Below are 22,870 nucleotides of genomic sequence, written 5' to 3'. Positions count from 1 at the left end.
GATAGATAGACAGACAGACAGACAGACAGACAGACAGATGATAGAAATAGATTAGATAGATAGATAGATAGATAGATAGATAGATAGATAGATAGATAGATAGATAGATAGATAGATAGATAGATAGATAGATAGATAGATAGATAGATAGATAGATAGATAGATAGATAGATAGATGGATAGATAGACAGACAGACAGACAGACAGATAGATAGATAGATAATAGAGAGAGAGATGATAGATAGATAGATAGATAGATAGATAGATAGATAGATAGATAGATAGATAGATAGATAGATAGATAGATAGATAGATAGATAGATAAGTAGGTAGGTAGATAGACAGACAGACAGACAGATGATAGAGATAGATAGATAGATAGATAGATAGATAGATAGATAGATAGATAGATAGATAGATAGACAGACAGACAGACAGACAGACAGACAGACAGACAGACAGACAGATGATAGAGATAGATAGATAGATAGATAGATAGATAGATAGATAGGTAGGTAGGTAGGTAGGTAGGTAGGTAGGTAGGTAGGTAGGTAGGTAGGTAGGTAGGTAGGCAGGCAGGCAGGCAGGCAGGCAGGCAGGCAGGCAGGCAGGCAGGCAGGCAGGCAGACAGACAGATAGCTAGATAGATAGAAAGATAGATAGACAGACACAGACAGACAGACAGACAGACAGACAGACAGATGATAGAAATAGATAGATAGATAGATAGATAGATAGATAGATAGATAGATAGATAGATAGGTAGGTAGGTAGGTAGGTAGGTAGGTAGGTAGGTAGGTAGGTAGGTAGGTAGGCAGGCAGGCAGGCAGGCAGGCAGGCAGGCAGGCAGGCAGGCAGGCAGACAGACAGACAGATGACAGACAGACGGATGATGAGATGGATAGATGATAGATAGAATAGATAGATGGATAGATAGATAGATAGATAGATAGATAGATAGATGGGTAGGTGGGTGGGTGGGTAGGCAGGTGGGTGGGTGGGCAGGCAGCAGGCAGGCAGGCAGGCAGGCAGGCAGGCAGGCGGGCAGGCAGACAGACAGATAGCTAGATAGATGAAAGATAGATGAACAGACAGACAGACAAGACAGACAGATGACAGAGATAGATAGATAGATAGATAGATAGGTAGGTAGGTAGGTAGGTAGGTAGGTAGGTAGGTAGGTAGGTAGGTAGGCAGGCAGGCAGGCAGGCAGGCAGGCAGGCAGGCAGGCAGGCAGGCAGGCAGGCAGGCAGGCAGGCAGACAGACAGACAGACAGATGATAGAGATAGATAGATAGATAGATAGATAGATAGATAGATAGATAGATAGACAGACAGACAGACAGACAGACAGACAGACAGACAGACAGACAGATGATAGATAGATAGATGATAGATAGATAGATAGATAGATAGATAGATAGATAGATAGATAGATAGATAGATAGATAGACGGATGGACGGACAGACACAGACAGAGCGGGAGATGAGAGACAGAGATGGAGGGAGAGAGAGACAGAGAAAGACGGAGACAAAGAGAGATTAACAGAGTTGGAAAGGACCTTGTCCAAGCAGACCCTACACCATTTTTGACAGATGGCAGTCCTTTCTCTTCTTAAAAGCTGAGAGAGAGATTTTGGCCCAGCATTATTGTCCACGGTTTTGTCTTTACATTGTCATCTTGAAGTGGAAGGTCAAATTACTGCAGAGGGCTTGAGCTATTACATTTACTATAGATAACCGTGTTTTGTGTACCTGTGTGCATTTTTCTGAAACTGAAAAATCTGAAGGAGAATGGAAGGAAGCCTGATTTGGAAAGCTGAGGAATTTCCTCACATTTACAAAGAGAGAAGGTTGGGCTAAAAAACAACAAAAAACACCACAAATTTATTTTCAGCTCGTTGATCTTCTCAAATTTAATGAAGGCACAAAAATGATAGATGCTCAAAACATGTTGCCTTGTTTGTCATTAGAAGTGGCATTGATAGGAGAGTCGGCATCTTTAATTGTCAGATTTATGGAACCTGGAACTCGAGTTGCTACAGGGAAGGAGAAAAACAGAGCACAAAGAACTAAGCATCAGTATTATTCTTGTTGATTGTGTGGTAGGGTTTGATTAACAAGCCTCCAGTAATTCATCAAGAACAAGCTGGACTCTTCTGAAGGACAATTCTACATCCACATATGCAATTGCATTTGGTTTCAGGGAGAAATTAATCAGAAAGGAATCTATTTTTTTCCCCCCTGGAAGCCACCTAATGCCTTAAAAAACCCTAATCATCTCCAAAAGAAAGAAAAAAGGAAAGAAAGGAAGGAAGGAAGGAAGGAAGGAAGGAAGGAAGGAAGGAAGGAAGGAAGGAAGGAAGGAAGGAAGGAAGGAAGGAAGGAAGGAGAAATGTGCAGTTATAGATTTGAAGGTTATAGATGTAATTGATGTTGAGATACAGAACTTCACCATAGAAGCTCAATGGAGAACTTGGGCCAGCCATTCTACCTTAACCCAAGTGTCCAGCCAAACAATTATCCAAAAGACTTGGTTTAGAGTTCAGTAGATTAACTGCTTTTTCCTTGAAGATTATGGCTTGGTAGAGGGAACTAGGAGTGTCCAGAACAAGGAAAAGGCAGGTATGACAGGAAAAATATGAGTCTCCATCTATATTTGGTTCTAGCCCATTCCCTTGTGAATGTGGAGGGATAAACATCAGCTTTTAAAATTTTATACAGCTTCTTCTTCTGGGCAGATTTCTCTTTCACCTTCCCTCCCTCCCTCCTTCTCCCTGTCCCTTTCCCCTCCTTTACCCTTTCCTCCCCTTCCCTTCCCCAGCTCCTTCCTTCCTTCCTTCCTTCCTTCCTTCCTTCCTTCCTTCCTTCCTTCCTTCCTTCCTTCCTTCCTTCCTTCCTTCCTTCCTTCCCTCCCTCCTCCCTCCCATTACCTTCCTCCCTTCCTTCCATTACCTTCCTTCCTCCTATTATCTTCCTCTTTTCCTCCCTCCCTCCCTCCCTCTTTCCTTCCTCCTATTATCTTCCTCCCTCCCTCCGTCGCTCCAATGGTGGTCTGCTACCAGTTCACCCTGGATCAGGCAAACCAGTAGCAGCAGCAGTAGGAGTCTCCACCCACCTGCAGAAGCTTTTGTGCATGCGTAGAAGCATTGTGCATGCCCAAGAGCATGAGCGTGCCCACAAGCGAACCAGTAGCGATGGGTTTTGAAACCTGCCCCTGCCTCCCTCCTTCTCTCCCATCCATCCATCCATCCATCCATCCATCCATCCATCCATCATTCTTTAGCAGGACTACAAATCCCATCATGCCCTTTTAAATATGTGTATCACACCAGCAAACACCAGGCCCATTTGACTGACAGCAGCTTAGTCCCACTCCTGTGGGAGAAGCCATTACCACACAAAACACTTAATAAGCAACATAACACCTATTGTAAATTGACTTATCAAAGCAATACACAGTGCTAACTCTGTTCCTAAGACGCCTCAGCTCCATTTAGATTTATCATTAATGTTGTTCTGAATTTACTTTCACCCCAGTAAAAAAAAAAATAGGAAAAGTTAAGTCTGGAAAAGCTCTTAGGAATAAAGCTTTTAAAGAGAATAATTGGGAATTAAAACTGGCAGTCATATAAACTGAGCCATTGTCAGACGTTTGCAAGGAAATGATCTAACCTAAAAGAAAATTGCTGCTAATTTCATTCTTTCTCAATATTATTGCCTTCATAACAAACAGGTTTTTTCTCCCTCCGCTTTAAAAATGTGGCGTAAAAGGAACTAATTTTCATAAGCTTTTAAAAATGATTTTGGTTCTGTTGAGGATTAGTTAGCTGGTTTTTAACTCAAAAAACAAGGCTAAAGGAGATGAAGGTTGGAGCACAATACAAGAATATAGTTGTGATCCAACCTTCATCTCCTTTACGAGCAAGAGATTTTGGAACATCGTTTCACGGAAAACGCTCCAGATACTAATTCAGAAATGAGCTCTTTAGGACAGAAATGCTACTAATCTCTCCATCACCCACTTTCCACAGAACTCCAATTTATTTGATGTTCCTGGAAATTAATTCCAAATTATCAGAAGATCATTTTGCAGATCCAACAGCTTAACAATGACAAATAAGAACGCAAAAGGATGAAGAAAGTTGCTTTGGATTTGGACGGTATCTAATGCTAATGAAAGAAGAAGAAGAAGAAGAAGAAGAAGAAGAAGAAGAAGAAGAAGAAGAAGAAGAAGAAGAAGAAGAAGAAGAAGAAGAAGAAGAAGAAGAAGAAGAAGAAGAAGAAGAAGAAGAAGAAGAAGAAGAAGAAGAAGAAGAAGAAGGGCATGGCTTAAGATGGGAACCATCAAGAAAGAAATGGAAGGTTTAATACTCACTGCTCAGGAACAAGCACTACAAACTAATGCCATGAAAGCAAAGATACAAAAATCTACTGACAATCCAAAATGCCGACTTTGCAACAACAAAGTCAAAACTGTTTCACATTTAATATGTGAATGCAGCAAAATTGCACAAACTGATTACAAAGCTAGACACGACCGAGTTGCTAAATTAATCCACTGGTCATTATGTAAAAAATATGACTTACCTGTATCCAAAAAGTCATGGGAACATAAAGTGGAAAAAGTTATAGAAAATGAGAAGGTGAAGATCTTGTGGGACTTTTGAATACAGATGGATCGTCACTTGGAACACAACACGCCAGATATCACACAGTTGTCGAAAACCAAAATGTACAATTTATTGACATCACGGTACCAGGAGATGCCAGAGTCGAAGAAAAAGAACTGGAAAAAATCCAGTGACCTGGCCATCGAAGCTACATGCCTATGGATGAAACATGTAACAATGATACCCATTATCGTTAGGGTACTTGGTACCATGTCCAAGAATTTTATAAGATACATCAACAAATTGCAGCTTCCTGCAATAACACCAGTGAGACTGCAAAAAACTGCGCTACTTGGACCATTGAACATCTTAAGAAGATACTTGGTTGATACCTAGGACGCTGGCAGCAACCCGTATCAACCATTAACACCAGTCAATGGTATTTGTGATGCATTTTTGAATGTTCAGTTGACTGAGGTTTATGTTTAATGAATAAAGTAAATAATAATAATAATAATTAATAGTAATAATTAACAACAAATGGGGAGAACATTTTTAAATGTTGTTGTGTCTGTACCCACCGAACCGGGCCCCCTGCCAGAAAGTGACTCGGAAAGTGAGGGGGAAAGGGCCATCAGGACTTACCTCTGGAACACTGGCTTTCCTGGCTCAGCTCCAGGAGCCAGAGGCAGGCCAGGTGGAGGAGATAATGAGGCCTCTGTCCCCTGACTCTTCCCCCCCAGGCCACACCTCCAGACCTGGCTGATGGAAATCAGGCCTGGCTGGACCCTAGGTTTCGTAGGCAGGAGAGGCAGGAACAACAGAAGCAGGGGTGGGGCAGGCCTAGGAAGTGCTGAGTCATGGAGCCACACTCCACAGGATATAAAAGCAGCAAGGGCTGCTATACCACTTTGTGGCGAGCAAATCAACTGCTTAGAGGGAGAGCTCTAAGTCCTAGAGCTGAAGTCCTGTTTGTTCCTGGTTTCCTGGCTGACTCACTGGCATCAAGAGAGATAACAGAGACACTTGGCAGACGCTCGCTAGTTTGCTGCCAGAGCTGATAGTTGCCAGCTAATTAAGTCATCACTCGCGTCTCCCAGACTGAGGAGGGGGACAGAACAGCTGTTGACTGAGTTTCATGTTTAATGAATAAAAGAGATAATAATAATGATAATAAGTCTGGACAGAGGACAGAGAGTGAGTGATATCATTAATGTCAAGATGTTGTGGGAAGAAAAATCTAGTCCAGTTTGAATCTGGGAAAAAGACATTGGAAATAAAAGCAAGCCACATGAAAAGAAGGTCTCTGTTTATTTGGATTCCAGAAACTTCAGGGACAGCAGCATGTTTCTGGGGTGGCTGACAAGATGGCTAAGTGAGTAGATGGATCTTTATAGAGTTCTGGGGTTTTGTGATTTGAGATGCTCCAGGGGTGTGTGCAATATACTGAATCTTGTGACTTTTGCTACTTTAAAGGTGGTGGGTTAATTCTACGGGTATTATGTCCTAAATGTCATGTCATGTCCTGTCCTTAGAATTTGGGTTGGGGGGATGTAAATTCTTAATCCCATCAGTTGTGGGAGCTGTGGCTGAAGGCATTTCGTTTATGAATAGATTGGCCCAGTCTTTCTTAATAGGTACAAAATATCCATCTCTAAAGACTTGAAGCTTCTGCTTGAGGCTATGGCAGGAAGACTGGGGTTGCTTTCTGCCTTTCTTAAGATTTTGCCCCAATTTTCTTTTGGGGAAATGTAATATTCTGACTCTTAATATTCCCCGAAATATTTCATTCTCTAGGAGTGTGTGTGTGTGTGGGGGGGGGGGAGGCTTCCCACAATGTCATTATGGCTTCTATTACAGATAGTCCTTGAATTGGGACCAGCATTTCTCTGGCTAAGCAAGGTAGTTGTTAAGTGAGCCAGACTTGATTTTACTACCTTTTTGCCATGATAGTCAAGCAAATTATTGTAGTTGTTAAGTGAATCTGGGTTCTCTCGTTAATGTTTCTAGTTGAAAGTCAGCTGGTGATCAAATGACTCCAGGAAATTGTAACCATAGGCTAAGTACATGCCAATGTCAGACTGTCTGTTGTGTCTTGTCCGCTCTCACAGCAGCCGGGGCCTTCTTATCTGCTCCCGAACACGGAGGAATGTATGCCTCCCGGCCCCAGTCCTGGCTCCATGCCCAGACAAGCTGAAGAGGAGAGAGCATCCCCCGGCCTCAGCCCTGGCTCCATGCCCAGGCAAACGGAGCAGCTAGACCCCTCCCCCTCCTCCACAGCATGTGAGCCTGAGGAAAGTTTATTTCCAACAGCTGCTGATTGGAGTGACCCTCGCATCAGAAGACTGGATAGGCGGAGGCAACAGAAGGAAGGGAGGGGCAGGCCTTAATGAGTGCTGAGTCATGGAGCCACACCCCATGGCCTATATAAAGGATCTGCTTTCTGGCAGATCTGAGTCAGGCAAAGTCGAACTTATCTTGCTGAAGTCACTTTCTGGTCTCCTGCCTGCTCTGAGGACTTTGCTAGGACTTTGGGCAGAGCTGCAGAGGCAAGCCTGATTCGGATTTCCCTGATCTGGCCGTCAGCGGAGGAGTGGGACACGACACTGTCTCTGATTATATTTAGGAAAGAAAACACCTTGACTTCATTTGAAAATAAAGAAAAGTACTTTTACTAAATACATCTGGATTACAGCCGTGTATAGTTGAATCTGAGACAAAATATGGCCAACATCCCATATCCCCTCGTTGGTCCCTCCTCCCCACAAGAGGTCAGGCAGGGCTGGGCCAATGCCAGCTCATTCTCGCCCCCCCCACCCCCTGTGGTAATCTTCTTCCGAAGGTCTCCCGGCTGCTTGGCATGTCAGGAATGCAGGTTTCGTTGAAAAGCCCGCACATCTGGCCTTCATGCTGATTTCAAACCTTTCCTCCCCCCCTTCTTCTTTTTTATGTCAGACGACACTCTTAAAGGGCCCTCTTCTCTTATCCTGAATAGGATAGTAATACATCTTAAGTCCATCAGCTATTCTACATTAAACATAATGACATTGCAATTAAACTACTAAATATAAAATGCACAAATAGAAGTGAAGATTGGAGGCTGACACTAACAGTTTGCGAGCTGGTAGTGAAGCTAAGTGCGTACCACCCCTGCTCCACAGCCATTTGCACCTCTCAGGTGTCCTCGAGAACACATATAAATCTCCAGGTGACCTTAATGTCCCGCTAAAAGAATGCAACTGTCCAGCTATCTGCAAGGAGTATTAATCCTTCCATTCCCCATTATCTAGTTAGAGCTGAAGAAACTTCTTGGATGAGAAGTGAAACGTCTTCAAAGAAAAAACCAGAAAGAAAAACCGGTTGCCTCTTGGAAAACCACCATTGGGACAACCGTGACCTGGATGACTGAGAATCTCCACAGTCATTTCCAGCTGAGCAACACCATTAAAACAATAACAAAAGGCTGCATAAACAGAGGGATAGAATCAAGATCACGTGAAGTGTTAATACCACTTTATAATGCCTTGGTAAGGCCACACTTTGAATACTGCATTCAGTTTTGGTCGCCGTGATGTAAAAAAGATGCTGAGACTCTAGAAACAGTGCCGAGAAGAGCAACAAAGATGATTAGGGGACTGGAGGCTAAAACATATGAAGAATGGTTGCAGGAACTCGGTATGTCTAGTTTAATGAAAAGAAGGACTAGGGGAGAAATGATAGCAGGGGCTGCCACAAAGAAGAGGGAGTTGGGCTGTTCTCCAAAGCACCTGAGGGTAGAACAAGAAGCAATGGGTGGAAACTGATCAAGGAAAGAAGCAACTTAGAACTAAGGAGAAATTTCCTGACAGTTAGAACAATCAATAAGTGGAACGACTTGCCTGCAGAAGTTGTGAATGCTCCAACACTGGAAATTTTTAAGAAAATGTTGGATAACCATCTGACTGAGATGCTGTAGGGTTTCCTGCCTGGGCAGGGGGTTGGACTAGAAGGCCTCCAAGGTCCCTTCCAACTCTGTTGTTATATTATATTATATTATATCATTTGTATCCCCATTTAAAACTGTAACCCAGTTTTAAAATCCTTCTGAAAGATTGGGAGATGGAAGCATTCTTTAGCTGGGTCTGAGCCCAAATCACCCATCTGCCCTAACCACTAGATATAACTGTGTCTCAGCCTGAGTATTACCATGTTTCTCCAAAAATAAGACCCTGTCTTATATTTTTTTTTTGAACCCTGAAATAAGCGCTTGGTCTTATTTTCGGGGAGGTCTTATTATTTTGGGGTGCATGGAGCAAGATGGGGCTCCTCTTGCCATCTTATCAGATTTCCAGCTCTGTGTTTAAATATTTTCAGAGAGGGCTTATTTTCAGGGTGAGGCTTATTTTAGCACATGCGCTCAAAAGCCTGATTGGGCTTATTATAAGGGGATGTCTTATTTTTGGGGAAATAGGCTAATATAAGCAAAATCTTATCAAAATCTTATCAAAAATTATCTAAGTGCCAGAGCTCACTGTAAGAGCATTGCTAAAAAAGCATTAAGAGTTGTTAACCTAATCTTTTATTTTTTTATTTATGTATTTTATTTGTCACAACATTATATATAAACATAAGCATGAAATAACTATACGATATATATAAGCATATATATAAGCATAAGTATGTAATAACTATACGAACTAGATACAATTAAAGGGAACATTAGGACAGGAACGGTAGGCACGCTTGTGTTCTTATGCACACTCCTTACAGACCTCTTAGGAATGGGGTGAGGTCAACAGTAGATAGTCTTTGGTTAAAGCTTTGGGGATTTTGGGAAGAGACCACATAGTCAGGTAGTGCATTCCAGGCATTAACAACTCTGTTACTGAAGTCATGTTTTCTACGATCAAGATTGAAGCGGTTCACATTAAGTTTAAATCCGTTGTGTGTTCGTGTATTGTTGCGATTGAAGCTGAAGTAGTCTTCGACAGGAAGGACATTGTTGCAGATGATTTTATGAGTTATACTCAGGTCATGCCAAAGGCGGCGGAGTTCTAAATTTTCTAAACCAGGATTTCAAGTCTGGTGGCATAAGGTATTTTGTTGTGATCAGAGGAATGATCACAACATAGCAAGAATCTTGCACAGATTCTTCTCCAGTAATATTGAACTGCAAACTAGGGCATACAAAACTTTTGCCAGACCAATTCTTGAATACAGCTCATCTGTCTGGAACCCACACTGCATATTGGACATTAACACAATCGAACGAGTCCAGAGATATTTCACAAGAAGAGTCCTCCACTCCTCTGCTCGCAACAAAATATTTTATGTCACCAGACTCGAAATTTTGGGCTTAGACAACTTAGAACTTCACCACCTTTGGTTTGACTTAAGTATAGTACATAAAATTATCTGTTACAATGTCCTACCTGTCAATGACTACTTCAGCTTCAACTAAAACAATACAAGAGCACACAATAGATACAAACTCATTGTAAACTGATCCAAACTAGACTGTAGAAAATATGACTTCAGCAACAGAGTTGTTAATGCCTGGAATGCACTACCTGGCTCTGTGGTTTCTTCCCCAAATCCCCAAAACTTTAACCTTAGACTGTCTACTGTAGACCTCACCCCATTCCTAAGAGGTCTGTAAGGGGCATGCATAAGTGCACCAGTGTGCTTACCATCCCTGTCCTAATGTTTTCTTTTATTTGTACCCTTTACATGTATTTATAATTATGTTTACACTTGTATCTCTCATAAAATACATGCTTGACAAAATAAATAAAATAAAACAAATAAAATAAACATGAAATCCCCTTTCCTATCAGGTCCTTTAAGGAGTTAAAATAGGGCGAATGGGGACGAATACAATGAAACTACAACAGACCAATAAAGGGCACAATCACATTAATTTTTTAATATGAACCCAAAGGGATAGAATCAAGATCACGTGAAGTGTTAATACCACTTTATAATGCCTTGGTAAGGCCACACTTGGAATACTGCATTCAGTTTTGGTCGCCGTGATGTAAAAAAGATGCTGAGACTCTAGAAAGAGTGCAGAGAAGAGCAACAAAGATGATTAGGGGACTGGAGGCTAAAACATATGAAGAACGGTTGCAGGAACTGGGTATGTCTAGTTTAATGAAAAGAAGGACTAGGGGAGAAATGATAGCAGTCTTCCAATATCTCAGGGGCTGCCACAAAGAAGAGGGAGTCGGGCTGTTCTCCAAAGCACCTGAGGGTAGAACAAGAAGCAATGGGTGGAAACTGATCAAGGAAAGAAGCAACTTAGAACTAAGGAGAAATTTCCTGACAGTTAGAACAATTAATAAGTGGAACGACTTGCCTGCAGAAGTTGTGAATGCTCCAACACTGGAAATTTTTAAGAAAATGTTGGATAACCATCTGACTGAGATGCTGTAGGGTTTCCTGCCTGGGCAGGGGGTTGGACTAGAAGGCCTCCAAGGTCCCTTCCCACTCTGTTGTTATATTATATTATATTATATCCTGGCACCTCATTTGTATCCCCATTTAAAACTGTAACCCAGTTTTAAAATCCTTCTGAAAGATTGGGAGATGGAAGCATTCTTTAGCTGGGTCTGAGCCCAAATCACCCATCTGCCCTAACCACTAGATATAACTGTGCCTCAGCCTGAGTATTACCATGTTTCTCCAAAAATAAGACCCTGTCTTATTTTTTTTTTTGAACCCTGAAATAAGTGCTTGGTCTTATTTTCGGGGAGGTCTTGTTATTTTGGGGCACATGGAGCAAGATGGGGCTCCTCTTGCCATCTTATCAGATTTCCAGCTCTGTGTTTAAATATTTTCGGAGAGGGCTTATTTTCGGGGTGAGGCTTATTTTATCACATGCGCTCAAAAGCCTGATTGGGCTTATTATAAGGGGATGTCTTATTTTGGGGGAAATAGGGTAATATAAGCAAAATCTTATCAAAATCTTATCAAAAATTATCTAAGTGCCAGAGCTCACTGTAAGAGCATTGCTAAAAAAGCATTAAGAGTTGTTAACCTAATCTTTTATTTTTTTATTTATGTATTTTATTTGTCACAACATTATATATAAACATAAGCATGAAATAACTATACGATATATATAAGCATATATATAAGCATAAGTATGTAATAACTATACGAACTAGATACAATTAAAGGGAACATTAGGACAGGAACGGTAGGCACGCTTGTGTTCTTATGCACACCCCTTACAGACCTCTTAGGAATGGGGTGAAGTCAATAGTAGATAGTCTTTGGTTAAAGATAGTCTTTGGTTAAAGCTTTGGGGATTTTGAGAAGAGACCACAGAATCAGGTAGTGCATTCCAGGCATTAACAACTCTGTTACTGAAGTCATGTTTTCTACGATCAAGATTGAAGCGGTTCACATTAAGTTTAAATCCGTTGTGTGTTCGTGTATTGTTGCGATTGAAGCTGAAGTAGTCTTCGACAGGAAGGACATTGTTGCAGATGATTTTATGAGTTATACTCAGATCATGCTGAAGGCGGCGGAGTTCTAAATTTTCTAAACCCAGGATTTCAAGTCTGGTGGCATAAGGTATTTTGTTGTGATCAGAGGAGTGATCACAACATAGCAAGAATCTTGCATAGATTCTTCTCCAGTAATATTGAACTGCAAACTAGGGCATACAAAACTTTTGCCAGACCAATACTTGAATACAGCTCATCTGTCTGGAACCCACACTGCATATTGGACATTAACACAATCGAACGAGTCCAGAGATATTTCACAAGAAGAGTCCTCCACTCCTCTGCTCGCAACAAAATACCTTATACCACCAGGCTTGAAATTCTGGGTTTAGAAAACTTAGAACTCCGCCGACTCCGACATGATCTGTGTTTAACACACAGAATCATCTATTGTAATATCCTTCCTGTAAAGACTACTTCAGCTTTAATTGCAACAATACAAGAGCAAACAATAGATTCAAACTTAATGTCAACGCTTTAATCTAGATTGCAGAAAATATGACTTCTGTAACAGAATCATCAGTGCTTGGAATACTTTACCTGACTCTGTGGTCTCTTCCCATAATCCTAAAAGCTTTATCCAAAAACTTTCTACTATTGACCTCACCCCAGTCCTAAGAGGACTATATATGTATAAGCGCACAAACGTGCCTACCGTTCCTGTCCTATTGTTTTTCTTTTCTTCTTCATATATATATATATGCTTATACCTCCTTATATTTCCTCATATATATGTTTATATACTATAAAATCTTTTTGTGTGATGCTTATTTATATTGTTGTGACAAAATAAATAAAATAAAAAGACATTGGAAGGCCGTAATTCATGCTAAAGGTGACCCAAAGTATTAACTGACATGGTGATAATTTTTGTATATCTCGTTTCTTTTATGGTGATAATTTTTGTATATCACGTTTTTTTCTTCGTGTTTCACTTTTCTTCTTTATACTGTAACTGCTCTTCTAATACCAAATCCTTCATAAAAGTTATTGCATTACATTGTTGATTCAATTATCTTTCCATTGATATATAATTTTATGGTATTACTCAAAAAAAAAGTGGTGTAATTAGCTAGTTTTAGAAAATACACTTTTCCAAAAGGTTGCCACAATTTTGCCCACTACTGTATATAGCCACCTACTTGCTCAAAGCAATTCTAGGCAGCTTACAAGCAATAAAACACAGTATAGGAAAATAAATAAATAATAACCTCCCCTTAAACCTTCATTCATGGGGGTTGAAATCTTTTATATGGACCTAGCAAAAATTAGGTAGAAGATGAAAAGAGAGGAAATAAAATTTGGATTCAGATGAAAATCTATTGTAATGTCCTTCCTGTTAAAGATTACTTCAGCTTTAATTGCAATAATACAAGAGCAACCAATCGATTTAAACTTAACGTTAACCGCTTTAATCTAGATTGCAGAAAATATGTCTTCTGTAACAGAATCATCAGTACTTGGAACACTTTACCTGACTCTGTGGTCTCTTCCCATAATCCCAAAAGCTTTAACCAAAAACTTTCTACTATTGACCTCACCCCATTCCTAAGAGGACCATAAGACCATAAGGGCCTCTGTGGCTCAGACTGCTAATGCAGTCTGTTATTAACAGCAGCTGCTTGCAATTACTGCAGGTTCAAGTCCCACCAGGCCCAAGGTTGACTCAGCCTTCCATCCTTCATAAGGTAGGTAAAATGAGGACCCAGATTGTTGGGGGCAATAAGTTGACTTTGTATATAAATATACAAATAGGATGAAGACTATTGCTAACATAGTGTAAGCCGCCCTGAGTCTTCGGAGAAGGGCAGGATATAAAATGCAAATTAAAAAGGGGGGGGCGTGCATAAGAGCACAAACATGCCTGCCGTTCCTGTCCTATTGTTTTTCTTCTCCATATATATATATGTGTGTGTGTGTGTGTGTGTGTGTGTGTGTGTGTGTGTGTGTGTAGGTCTTTGGTTGTTCGGGTTTTCTCCCGTGTAAAATTGGAAGTGTCTTGGCGACGTTTCAATGAAGTCTCATTCGTCATCTTCAGGCTTCAGCTTGCTTCTGGGAGCAATGTGTGATTGCAGCTGTTTCTTCCTTTTAACTGCTAGTGGGGTTTGAACTGATTGGGTGGGAGCTTGGCTGTGCTCTGATTGGCGTTTTATTTTACATTCATATCCAACAACTCATCCAATGTACAATCATATACAAATAGTCGGGCTTGCCCAGTCACTACCCCCTCCTTTTTACTCTCTTCCCCCTTCTACCTTCTTCTACTTTCCCGATCTTCCTCCCTTCCTTCCTTCCTTCCTTCCTTCCTTCCTTCCTTCCTTCCTTCCTTCCTTCCTTCCTTCCTTCCTTCCTTCCTTCCTTCCTTCCTTCCTCCCTCTTCTCCTCTTTCCTACCTCCTACTCTCTCCTCCTTTCTCCCTCCCCACCATTCTAAAATGGTAGCTGGGCAGACCCAACCCTACATTAATTCTTCAATAATCCCTGTGCATTAACCATCACTCCATCCTCTACCCTCATCCCCCCCACAGTTCCCCTCCCCCTTACTCCCCCCCCCCCGACTTCCCAGAACAAAATGCAGGGTATCAGTCGCACGGACATTTTGACACAGTTTTCCTCCAGCAAATGTAACTACTTCTATACATATCTCTTACCAAACTTGCATCCAGTTTAGGTGTTGGAATGCTTCCAATGTCGAGCATTAAGATTACGCCATTAAAGCGGGGGGGGGGGGGGCGGGGGAGGTGTCTCCCAATTTGGCAACTTTAAGTCTTGTGGATTTCAACTCCCAGAATTCTTCAGCCAACTATACAGGCATGGGAATTCTGGGAGTTGAAGTCCACAACTCTTAAAATGGCCATGTTGAGAGAACCCTGCATTAAGGTATCATGTAGCACTCTCCCACCCAAAGTTTTGGAGAAATTCCTTTGGTCGGATTGGTCTTCCTATATTTGAATCATAAGGAGGGGGAAATGAGGGATAAAGAGATCCAGTTTGGTCTAGTAGTTAAGGCACTAAGCTAGAGAGCAAGAGACTGTAAGTTCTAGTCCTGACTTAGACACGAAAACCAGCTGGGTGTCAGCCTCCACTCCAAACTTCGTATCTCTTTGTACTCCTTATATTCAGTTGTTAGATAGAATGGGATTGTATTTCAGTTGTTAGATAGAATCGAATTGTATTTCTAATGTAAATAGCTATTGGATTCAAGTTAAGAAGAGAGGGGCCTTTAAGAGTGTCGGTCTGACATAATTAAGGTGGGAGGGGAGATTAATGTTTTGAATTCACAGGAATGTTTGGGCGCGAACGCTAACGGACATTGCATTCCTGATCTGATTGACAACCAGAGACCTGCGGAAGAAGATTACCCCGGGACCCCGGGAAGGAGCTGGCATTGGACCAGACCTGATGACCTTTTGGGAAAGAGGAGGGAGATTGTCAGCCATATTCTGTCTCAGATTCAACTTAAACCCTGCTGCTATCCAGATGTAATTAGTAAAAGTACTTTTCTTTATTTGTACCCTTTACATGTATTTATAATTATGTTTACACTTGTATCTCTCATAAAATACAAGCTTGACAAAATAAATAAAATAAAACAAATAAAATAAAAATGAAATCCCCTTTTCTATCAGGTTCTTTAAGGAGTTAAAATAGGGCGAATGGGGACGAATACAATGAAACTACAACAGACCAATAAAGGGCACAATCACATTAATTCTTTAATATGAACCCAAAGGGATAGAATTAGACCCATTAAAATGCCAGAAATATCCAGGGAAATAATGAAGTTTTGACTGCACATCTCAAAACACATTAAGGAATGAAATTATCAGTCATTTCCTCGGAGAGGTTCTGCCCAGCTGCACCCATAACCCATCAAACTTTGCTCTGATTCACCAAATCCTGTTGCAGCTGAATGACCAACCTGCTAAATTTTGTGATTGCTTTGCTCGGTACTTTTCTAAATGTTTCCCTTGTCTGGCCTCAGCTCTCCTTTCCTTCATTTGATAGGTTGGCCCTGCCTTGATATCAGAAGTGAATAACTTCGTAGATAAAACTAAGGAGCTGTTTGCTTGTGGGGGATGAGAAAGGAAAAAAAAAATGTTTGAAGTCATTCATCTGATTCCCACAATGGTCTGTCTTTCTCTGTGTGGGTCAACAACATCACAGTAGCGGGATACAATTGTGGCATTGAAAGCCTGTCCTTTTTAATTTTTTTTGTAAAAAAACCTTTTATTGTTACATTCATATCCAACAACTCATCCAATGTACAGTCATATACAATTAGTCGGGCTTGCCCAGTCACTATCCCCTGCTTCTTTTCCAAAAACTCTACACTACTAACCAGAGCATACAAAACATTTGCCAGACCTATTCTTGAATACAACTCATCTGTCTGGAACCCACACCACATCTCTGACATTAATACTATTGAACGCGTCCAAAAATATTTTACTAGAAGAGTTCTTCGCTCCTCCGAAATCAACAAAATACCTTATACCACCAGGCTTGAAATTCTGGGTTTAGAAAACTTAGACCTCCGCCGACTCCGACATGATCTGTGTTTAACACACAGAATCATCTATTGTAATATCCTTCCTGTAAAAGACTACTTCAGCTTCAATCGCAACAATACAAGAGCAAACAATAGATTCAAACTTAATGTCAACCGCTTCAGACTTGATTGCAGAAAATATGACTTCTGTAACAGAGTTATCAGTGCTTGGAACACATTACCTGACTCCATAGTCTCTACTCAAAATCCCAAAAACTTCAACCAAAAACTGTCTACTATTGACCTCATCCCATTCCTAAGAGGACTATAAGGGGCGTGCATAAGAGCACAAAAGTGCCTACCATTCCTGTCCTATTGTTCTCTTCATTATAATATTACATGCATACTTTTACTTATACTTTTACTTATATATACTTTTTCTCTCATCATGAGTTATTTTTATGTTGATGATTGTATATACTGTTGTGACAAAATAAAATAAAAAAATAAAAAAAAGACATTGGAAGGCCGTAATTCATGCTAAAGGTGACCCAACGAAGTATTAACTGACATGGTGATAATTTTTGTATATCTCGTTTCTTTTATGGTGATAATTTTTGTATATCACGTTTTTTTCTTCGTGTTTCACTTTTCTTCTTTATACTGTAACTGCTCTTCTAATACCAAATCCTTCATAAAAGTTATTGCATTACATTGTTGATTCAATTATCTTTCCATTGATATATAATTTTATGGTATTACTCAAAAAAAAAGTGGTGTAATTAGCTAGTTTTAGAAAATACACTTTTCCCAAAAGGTTGCCACAATTTTGCCCACTACTGTATATAGCCACCTACTTGCTCAAAGCAATTCTAGGCAGCTTACAAGCAATAAAACACAGTATAGGAAAATAAATAAATAATAACCTCCCCTTAAACCTTCATTCATGGGGGTTGAAATCTTTTATATGGACCTAGCAAAAATTAGGTAGAAGATGAAAAGAGAGGAAATAAAATTTGGATTCAGATGAAAATCTATTGTAATGTCCTTCCTGTTAAAGATTACTTCAGCTTTAATTGCAATAATACAAGAGCAACCAATCGATTTAAACTTAACGTTAACCGCTTTAATCTAGATTGCAGAAAATATGTCTTCTGTAACAGAATCATCAGTACTTGGAACACTTTACCTGACTCTGTGGTCTCTTCCCATAATCCCAAAAGCTTTAACCAAAAACTGTCTACTATTGACCTCACCCCATTCCTAAGAGAACTATAAGGGGCGTGCATAAGAGCACAAACGTGCCTACCGTTCCTGTCCTATTGTTCTCTTCATTATAATATTATATGCATACTTTTACTTATACTTATATATACTTTTTCTCTCATGATGAGTTATTTTTATGTTGATGATTGTATATACTGTTGTGACAAAATAAATAAAATAAAAAGACATTGGAAGGCCGTAATTCATGCTAAAGGTGACCCAACAAAGTATTAACTGACATGGTGATAATTTTGTATATCTCGTTTCTTTTATGGTGATAATTTTGTATATCACGTTTTTTCTTCGTGTTTCACTTTTCTTCTTTATACTGTAACTGCTCTTCTAATACCAAATCCTTCATAAAAGTTATTGCATTACATTGTTGATTCAATTATCTTTCCATTGATATATAATTTTTCTCTCATGATGAGTTATTTTTATGTTGATGATTGTATATACTGTTGTGACAAAATAAAATAAAATAAAATAAAAAAGACATTGGAAGGCCGTAATTCATGCTAAAGGTGACCCAACAAAGTATTAACTGACATGGTGATAATTTTTGTATATCTCGTTTCTTCTATGGTGATAATTTTTGTATATCACGTTTTTTTCTTCGTGTTTCACTTTTCTTCTTTATACTGTAACTGCTCTTCTAATACCAAATCCTTCATAAAAGTTATTGCATTACATTGTTGATTCAATTATCTTTCCATTGATATATAGTTTTATGGTATTACTCAAAAAAAAAGTGGTGTAATTAGCTAGTTTTAGAAAATACACTTTTCCCAAAAGGTTGCCACAATTTTGGCCACTACTGTATATAGCCACCTACTTGCTCAAAGCAATTCTAGGCAGCTTACAAGCAATAAAACACAGTATAGGAAAATAAATAAATAATAACCTCCCCTTAAACCTTCATTCATGGGGATTGAAATCTTTTATATGGACCTAGCAAAAATTAGGTAGCTAAGATGAAAAGAGAGGAAATAAAATTTGGATCCAGATGAAAATCTATTGTAATGTCTTTCCTGTTAAAGATTACTTCAGCTTTAATTGCAATAATACAAGAGCAACCAATAGATTTAAACTTAACGTTGACCGCTTTAATCTAGATTGCAGAAAATATGACTTCTGTAACAGAATCATCAGTGCTTGGAATACTTTACCTGACTCTGTGGTCTCTTCCCATAATCCTAAAAGCTTTATCCAAAAACTTTCTACTATTGACCTCACCCCATTCCTAAGAGGACCATAAGACCATAAGGGCCTCTGTGGCTCAGACTGCTAATGCAGTCTGTTATTAACAGCAGCTGCTTGCAATTACTGCAGGTTCAAGTCCCACCAGGCCCAAGGTTGACTCAGCCTTCCATCCTTCATAAGGTAGGTAAAATGAGGACCCAGATTGTTGGGGGCAATAAGTTGACTTTGTATATAAATATACAAATAGGATGAAGACTATTGCTAACATAGTGTAAGCCGCCCTGAGTCTTCGGAGAAGGGCAGGATATAAATGCAAATTAAAAAGGGGGGGGCATGCATAAGAGCACAAACGTGCCTACCGTTCCTGTCCTATTGTTTTTCTTTCTTCTTCTTCATATATATATATGTGTGTGTGTGTGTGTGTGTGTGTGTGTGTGTGTGTGTGTGTGTAGGTCTTTGGTTATTCGGGTTTTCTCCTGCGTAAAATTGGAAGTGTCTTGGCAACGTTTCGACGAAGTCTCATTCGTCATCTTCAGGCTTCAGCTTCGTGCTTCTGGGAGCAATGTGTGATTGCAGCTGTTTCTTCCTTTTTAACTGCTAGTGGGGGTTTGAACTGATTGGGTGGGAGCTTGGCTGTGCTCTGATTGGCTGGGGTTTTTTTGTGCTCTGATTGGCTGGGGGTGTGTCCTGTTTGGGTGGGGGCTTGGTTGTGCTCAGATTAGTCTGACTTGCAGGGGGATTTGAGCTGGTGAGCTGCACTGCTGCTGTTTGGCTTCGTGGTCGTGGTCGTGCTACATCATCATAGTGGGTGTCAGTCTATATATTTGTTTTCTGAGGTTTTCACGGGTGTTTGTATGTAGGTCTTTGGTTGTTCGGGTTTTCTCCCGTGTAAAATTAGAAGTGTCTTGGCGACGTTTCGACGAAGTCTCATTCGTCATCTTCAGGCTTCAGCTTCGTGCTTCTGGGAGCAAGCTGCAAGCACACATTGCTCCCAGGAGCTGAAGCCTGAAGATGACGAATGAGGCTTTGTTGAAACGTCACCAAGTCACTTCCAATTTTACGCGGGAGAAAACCCGAATAACCAAAGACATATATATATATAGAGATAGATATAGATATAGATATATAATATAGATATAGATATAGATATGTTTTCTGAGGTCATATATATATATATATGCTTATACCTCCTAATATTTACTCATATATATGTTTATACACTATATAATCTTTTTGTGTGATGCTTATTTATATTGTTGTGACAAAATAAATAAATAAATAAATAAAAATAAATAAATAAAATTTTCAACCGATCAGAGCAAGTAAACAATGATGTGAAAGTACAGCATTGACCCCAGTCTAGGACAACAAATTGCCTCCCCTCGGTTCCCATTATGCAAGGGGAAGAACAAGGGTGCACGTTGCCTACAGATCTTTGATAGGATAATTCAATTCGACAACACTTCAGATAAATTACCTTCCTGAGCAAGATTGTCGAACCGAAGAGATGGCCCACTTCAGTGTGTCAGGCTCGTGGTTTTCACCTGCAAATGATCTTCTCTACATTAGGAAAAACAACGTAGATGATGGATTCAAGTGGGTTCACTCTAATCTTTCAGTTCCAGGTGTCTAAACAGAGCTATTTGATGTTCTCTGTCAAGTTGTTGCTGAGAGTGGATTTGCGCTGTTGACTTCCCACAGACCCATGGCCTGATAAACGACTGTTTCACTGTAGTCCAGAAGTGCTTGTCCTTTTCTATTGGAACACAATAACACTCAACTCTCCTTAATTTTGTAAAAGATTAAAAGAGTTGGAAAAGACCTTGTAGGTCATATGGTCCACCACCACCCGCCCAAGCAGGAGACCCTACACCATTTCTGACAGATGCCAGTCCAGTCTCTTCTTGAAAGCTTCCAGTGGTGAAGCTCCCACATCTTCCAAGGGCAACTTCTATTCCATGAGTTGATTGCTCTCACTGTCAGAAAATTTCTCCTTATTTCCAGGTTGAATTTCTCCTTGTTCAGTTTCCATCCATTATTCCTTGTCTGGCCTTCGGGTGCTTTGGAAAACAGGTTGACCTCTTCCTCTCTGTGACAACCCCTCAAATATTGGAACACTGCTATCATGTCTCCCCTGGTCCTCCTTTTCATTAGACTAGCCTTGCATAGTCCCTGCAACCGTTCATCGCATGTTTTAGCCTCCAGTCCTCTAATCTTGGTTGCTCTTCTCCACACTCCTTCTATATTTTTCAAAATTATTTATTTATTTATTTTTGTCACACAGTATATATAAGCATAAGTATGAAATAATTATACAATATATAAGCATATATATGAGCTTGAGTTGTAATAACCATATTAATTGGATATAACGAAGGAAAAAAAATAGGACAGGAACGGTAGGCACGCTTGTGCTCTTATGCACGCCCCTTACAGACCTCTTAGGAATGGGGTGAGGTCAATGGTAGATAGTTTTTGGTTGAAGCTTTTGAGATTTTGGGAAGAGACCACAGAGTCAGGTAGTGCATTCCAGGCATTAACAATTTTGTTTCTGAAGTCATATTTTCTGCAATCAAGATTGGAGCGGTTAACATTAAGCTTAAATCTATTGTGTGCTCGTGTTGCAAAGATTCTTGACTGACGTTCTTTTTTTCTTAAGGCAGAATTGCCCTTAAAGTCAGAGTAGACCAGGGCTGTCTCCTGAAATAGACTCACGGAGTTGCAAGGGACCTTGGAACATTTCTAGTCTAACTCCCTGCTCAAGCAGGAGATCCAATACTATCTGAGTCCAGCAGTTGTTCTATTTCTTCTTGAAAACCTTTGGAGCACCCACAACTTTTGAAAGCAAGTAGTTCCACTGATTAATTGTTCTAACAGTCAGGAAATTTCTCTTTATTTCTAGGTTGCTTTTCTCCTTGATTAGTTTCCATCCATTGCTCCTTGTCCTGCCTTCTGATGCTTTGGATAGGAGGTTAACTCCACTCTTTTTTTGTGGCAGCAGCCCCTTAGATATTTGAGCATGGCTATCATGTCACCCCAGTCCTTTTTTTCCCCCCACTAGAGTAGACATGCACAATTCCTGCAACCATTCTTCATATATTTTTTAGCCTCCAGGCCTCTAATCACCTTTGCTGCTCTTCTCTGCACTCTTTCTAGAGTATCGACATCTTTTTATATTGTGGTGACCAAAACTGGATGCCAAAAAAATCGCCAGCATTTTTGAACTAACCATACTACAAGCCATTTCCCTAGTTTCCATATCCAGCTAGGAAAAGTTCCATGGAGAAGGATCCTCCAGAAAAACCGTACGCTGCTTTAAATGCAGTATACTTTTCTGAGGAAGGCACTGCGAGAAGCAATAAATACATTTAATTTTCCTCTTACAAAAGAAAAGCCCAAATCCCAATTTCTTAGGATAAGAAACTCACCAATCCCATCTGCTTTTAAACAGGCTGCTGAATTTATGACTGGGTATTTCGGGAAGAAATCTACCCATAAATTTCCAGACCAGAAATTTGCCCTGCAAATTGGAAACCAAAACAGATCAGATTTATACCAACTCCCTGAATATCCCAAAAACTAGTTGCTTGTCTCCTCCCATATATCCTTGTTGCTGTGCTTGCAGTCTCCTGTGTGGTGTTCTTCAAAAAATCGCTCTCCCTGATACAAAAACACCATCACGAGTAATTGCTTGAGGGAAACCATGATGAAAAGATATTCTTTGAACCAAGCAATGAGTCTCTTATTAGCGATTCAACTATTCCATTATTTTGGGGGATGTTATTACCAGAGTTTGGTAAGTTA

General features: G+C 40.1%; 1 long non-coding RNA gene across 1 annotated transcript; it reads right to left on the bottom strand.

Annotated features, from left to right (window-relative positions):
* Positions 1 to 1,911: 1,911 nt before the first annotated feature.
* LOC131196382 (uncharacterized) lies at positions 1,912 to 22,622 on the bottom strand. Its single transcript, XR_009154707.1, has 3 exons — positions 22,495 to 22,622; positions 4,591 to 4,829; positions 1,912 to 2,039 (listed from the first exon to the last, which is right to left on the bottom strand). It is a non-coding gene; the product is annotated as an uncharacterized LOC131196382 (long non-coding RNA).
* Between the last annotated feature and the right edge of the window lie 248 nt (positions 22,623 to 22,870).

This window comes from Ahaetulla prasina, chromosome 3 (assembly GCF_028640845.1).
Source record: "Ahaetulla prasina isolate Xishuangbanna chromosome 3, ASM2864084v1, whole genome shotgun sequence".
Classification (NCBI taxonomy): domain Eukaryota; kingdom Metazoa; phylum Chordata; class Lepidosauria; order Squamata; family Colubridae; genus Ahaetulla; species Ahaetulla prasina.
The sequence above is the reverse complement of the archived record's forward strand: the minus strand, read 5'-3'. Positions and strand labels throughout refer to the sequence as shown.